Source organism: Macrosteles quadrilineatus, unplaced genomic scaffold (genome assembly GCF_028750875.1).
Source record: "Macrosteles quadrilineatus isolate MER2022 unplaced genomic scaffold, UCM_ALF_1.0 Scaffold_8__2_contigs__length_117827958, whole genome shotgun sequence".
Taxonomy (NCBI): Eukaryota; Metazoa; Arthropoda; class Insecta; order Hemiptera; family Cicadellidae; genus Macrosteles; species Macrosteles quadrilineatus.
The window spans coordinates 24493732-24498950 of NW_026542601.1; the positions used below are offsets into that span (position 1 = coordinate 24493732).

General features: G+C 35.0%; 1 long non-coding RNA gene across 1 annotated transcript; it reads left to right on the forward strand.

Annotated features, from left to right (window-relative positions):
• Window positions 1–2818: 2818 nt before the first annotated feature.
• On the forward strand, window positions 2819–3760 carry LOC128999286 (uncharacterized). Its single transcript, XR_008491269.1, has 2 exons — window positions 2819–2941; window positions 3609–3760. It is a non-coding gene; the product is annotated as an uncharacterized LOC128999286 (long non-coding RNA).
• The last annotated feature ends 1459 nt before the right edge of the window (window positions 3761–5219 follow it).

Consider the following 5219-nt stretch of genomic DNA (forward strand, 5'->3'; position numbering starts at 1 on the left):
ATTATTAATAATCCATACAGCCAATGGCAACTAAGGGACCTACAGTTTATAGTGGAATCCGAACCACATTTTTGCCTTATAACTAACGAATTGGTATAATTATCAGGATAGTACTGCGGATAGTCGTAGTACTCACTGGTGTGGACATTAATCCACACCAGGGAGTATCGCATCAACAGTGCATGCCTGTAAATATCCACAATTTGTAGCCTCCTAGTATTTGGATTACAGGACGACGCCACCGTTCAATTGATCTTGCAGCCTACGTTCAACCTAATTAAATGTGTTCAACAACACGAGTACCGTTGTTGTTACCAACAGCATGGTCCAGCTTAGTCATTCTGTAGGTAATTAATTGTTTCGCTGTTTAGAACCTCACTATTGCATAAACATTATGCAATCAGCCATGCAGCCCGAGTATCTAAAGTCTACAATCCAAATTCTCACAGTTGCGGAAACTCGGCGTTAAATACCAGACGATATTAACAAAACAGTTGATAATTTACAAAATAGTAAATAACTGCCCGACGATAACAATATAAGTGAGTTGTAGAAAGAGGCGAGATAAAATGTTGAACTTTCTCCAATACACATAACACTACAACGCATTTTATTGCCATAATTGGTTATCTTAATTACTAAGCTGAGATCACCATGGCGTGCAGTCCAATAATTTGCTTGGTAATCGTTTAGGCTACAAGTTCATGTTGCAAAATCTGTCTTTTGTAAAATACAACGTGTCAATACATGTGAATGTGCATGGCATCCGGTTGAGATTGCTTTAGAAATCGACGAAAATGTTCCCTAGGTAGCAGAGTGGTTATAGCTCTCACTCTCAATCTGAAGGTTGGCGGTTCGATCCTGTATTCTGACACCACTGGCCATTGGGTAATGAATTAGTAACAAGGCTACAGTGTGGACCGTCCCTTTACAAGAAATCGTTTCAAAAAGTCAATGACAGAATATCGCACAGAAAAAGCCAGAGCAAAAGGCCAGAGCAATGCTATATTATTGTTACGAATGTTTTTTTTTCTCCATCTTGTTTTGTTGCATGAATGTAAAAATGGAGTTTGTCCGTTGATATGTAAAATAAAATAAAATAAAATAGAAAAAAATTGATTTAGTGGCCTTGTACTAAAGTCTAAATTATTGATGAGCGGAAACTGTTTGCAGGTATGTATGAAAAAAATATATTTTACTTATTTATATACTTTAAAAATTATAATATATATACAGGGTGTTTTTTTAAAAACTTGCATCTTTATTTATGTAAAAACCACAATAGATAGAAATATGCAGTTTGCGGGAATCATCTATTGACGTAGGGGGCCCAATCTTTTTGAATTCAACGTTACATTCACATTCCCCCCCTTTCCCCCCTGCCACCAAATTATTATTTTTAAATAGCAAGCTACACCTTGAGACATATCAAATGAAAGAACATGAAAACAGAAAATGTTTGATGAAAAAAAATAAAAAATCGGTTCATAAATTTGTGAGATATCCCCCCCCATCTCCCCGGGACTTAATTTTTTTTTAATATCAAGGTACCCCTTGTGACATATCAAATGAAAGAGCATGAAAAAAGAAAATGTTTGGTGAAATTTATTTTTCATTTGATATGTCACAAGGGGCACCTTGCTATTAAAATAAAATTAAGTTCCTAGGAGGGGAAAAGGGGGGATTGTATCACAAATTCATGAGCCGATTTTAAATTTTTTTTCATCAAACATTTTTTTTTAATGCTCTTTCATTTGATATGTCACAAGGGGTACCTTGCTTTAACAAAAAATTAAGTTGGGGGCAGGGGGGGAAAGGGGGGAATGTGAATGTAACGTTGAATTAAAAAAGATTGGGCCTCCTACGTCAATAGATGATTCCCGCAAACTGCATATTTCTATCTATTGCGGTTTTTACAAAAATAAAGATGCAAGTTAAAAAAAAAAACACCCTGTATAGCTCAACAGCTTACATGTTTAGTTGCGAAGACAACATTTTCAAAGCTTGCAGCTTGTCAAAAATACATTTAAAATATGGACACGAACACAGAAAATATTAATACGGTACGAATACACGATAGTCTGCTATCAACCCCGCGCCGCGCCAGACCAAATCAGTATTATGATAGCGCTAACTAAAAGTCTATCGTGTATTCGTACCATATTAATGTTTTCTGTGGTTGTGTCCGTGTTTTAAATGTGTTTTTGACGAGTTGCAAGCTTTGAAAATGTTGTCTTCGCAACGAAACATGTAAGCTGTTGAGCTATATCATTTATTGGACTATTTGACTGAGGTATGTAAAAAACCTATTATTGTCTTATAGTTATAGTTTAAGATTAAGACGCATTCATGTACACATTGTTGTATGTCTGAATAAAGATTTATTTGACTTTGACTTGACTTTTATATATTACTAGGTAATAAATCATTATTAGAACGGGTGGTGTTTTTGGCCTCTAGGAACATCAAAACGAAAAAGTAAATCGGTCCTGGGTCCAGTTCTTACCATGAGACCTACGGCAATATTCCCTAAAGCTAAAAACATTTCTAGACTATGAAATAATATGATTATCTAAAGCGAAAAGTTAGTGTGATTATTCGCAATGTCTTCATTGTGACTTCAATATAGACTTGACACTAATGTTTTTCTTTAAGAATTATCAAATGCAAATGTTCGTCTATTGTCCATTGTCTGTCTAAAGGAGTAAACTAAAGACATTGTCTTCCACATTTCAAATGCATACAAACAAACAAGACAATCAATTAAGAATGCATGTATGTTTCTTTTCATACTCTGAAACATGTGAGGTGAAAACTCTTCAAACCACATGTGCAAATAGAACAGGTATATAAGACTTAAGTCTTTGGATCAAAAATATGAGACAATTCAATATGTACCGTATCATAGTAGTGAGCATTGTGGCAGCAGCAGTCTTAAGTGGTATGTCAATGTGTAGTTTTGAATTTACTTCAATTTTTCTAAACTCGTTAGCCTAATCATTATTAATAATTTAAAATTCAAACTATTTCCTATTAAGAGTTTTAAAGATAAAAAAAAAAAAAAAAACTAGAGAGAATTAAGAGGCACACACATTTTAAACCACTAAAGTGTAATATTTTTCAGTATGATAAATTGGATTACATATCTATTAAGGCATGCATTTTGTAATAGGCCTATTATTAGTTTTTATCCGTAAATGTCTTCGTCTCGTCTATGTACGTATTCTTATTAGTATACGATGACAAGGATTTTTTCATCCAACTGCAATGTTTTGACAATGACGATACAAGCGGAAACATCTAAACAACCTATGCGTCATATTTGAGCTTTTTTTATTATAAAAAACGTAAGCCTATTTATCACATTAAGAAAAACAGCTCAGAAGCTAAAATGGAAATTGATTGTAATATTTCTGTCAAAAATACTTTAGTAAGTTTAAGGTAGACATAAACTCAAACACACAACTCATTTACAATTAGGAATTTCCTGAATGCAAAAGTGTTTTGCTACTGAAATGTTAGTTTGTAGTAAACAAAAAAGTTAAGGTTTTTAGTTTTAGGTATTAATTTAAAGTGGGCTGAAAGTGAAAATATTAAAATGATTTTAGCTGTGAGAGCACTTAACTGTGGACCAGGCTACTGTGATCTGTCCAGTCACATCTGTACCTCTGGTCACTGCATACCAATCGGAAAATGACCAAGACTGTGGACACTTGGATTGGGTGAAAAAGACATTTGAAAAATAAAGATCTTATGCTTATCGAGTCTTTACATCTAACATACCTATCTACAAATATTCTATTCCTCTTTTCACATTGTTAATTTTTACTTTATGAATTATTTCCAAAATCTGGTTTAAACTAGAAAACTTTACGATGGTTCAAAGCACCTGGCCGTCATTTATGGTATTTTATTCATATTTATAAGGTAGTTCATAGATTTGTATTAATGGTCTTAGCTTAATTATTAGATTACTTCAATTAGCTAAAGGTCTGTATTGGTACATAATTAAATCCTATACTCTAATACGAGCAATGTTTGCTTGTATGTATGTATGCTTGCTTGCAAACAAGATCTTGAAAACGGCTCCGACGATTTTCTTCAAATGTTGTAAATAGTTTATTTCTGGCCTAAAAACGAGTTTACTGCAGTTAGAACTGCCAACGAAAATCTAATTACGTAGAAAAATGAAACTGAAAATCACATTTTTTTACATTAGTCTTATGGGTTGCTAAGTAACCATATTGGCTGAATTAAATAACAAGGAAAAAGTAAACAAAATACTTGAAGTTGTAGCATGTGTTCATAATAAGCCAACTACCCACAGTATACAAGCAAATTACAAATACAGTACAAAAGGAAAAACATCACTTGTTAATATTTAGCAAAGATTATACTGAAGATTACTCGATACATTGTAGTCAAGGGTAGCAGTGCGAAGTCTGGAATCTGTTTATGACGATTAGATTAAGGTATCTGCAATCCTAAAATGCTATGGGAAGGGAAGGAAACAGGTCCGCGACGTAGGAAATGGTGAAGGAAGTAGTAAAGGTAATCATAAAATAATATGGGAATAGAGGGAAACAGGTCCGTGACGTAGGTAGTGATGAAGGAAGTAGACTAGTAAAGGCAAGCAGTCCGGAGTGTGGGAACTGTTTATTTTGATTACATTAAGGTATCTGCAATCCTAAAATGCTATGGGAAGGAAGGAAAAGAGGTCCGCGACGTAGGAAGTGGTGAAGGAAGTAGTCAAGGTGAGCTGTCCGGAATGTGGGAACTGTTTATGACGATTAGATAAGGGTATGGGCAATCCTAAAATGCTATGGGAAGGGAGGGAAACAGGTCAGTGACAACATAGGAAGTGGCGAAGGAAGTAGTTAAGGCGAGCTGTCTGGAGCGTGGGAACTGTTTATGATGATTAGATTAAGATATTTGCAATCCTAAAATGCTATGGAAAGGGAGGAAAAGAGGTCCGCGACGTAGGAAGTGGTGAAGGAAGTAGTCAAGGCGAGCTGTCCAGAGTGTGGGAACTGTCTATGACGATTAGATTAAGGTATTTGCAATCCTAAAATGCCATGGGAAGGGAGGGAAACAGGTCAGTGACATAGGAAGTGGTGAAGGAAGTAGTTAAGGCGAGCTGTCTGGAGCATGGGAACTGTTTATGGTGATTGGATTAAGGTATTTGCAATCCTAAAATGCTATGGAAAGGGAGGAAAAGA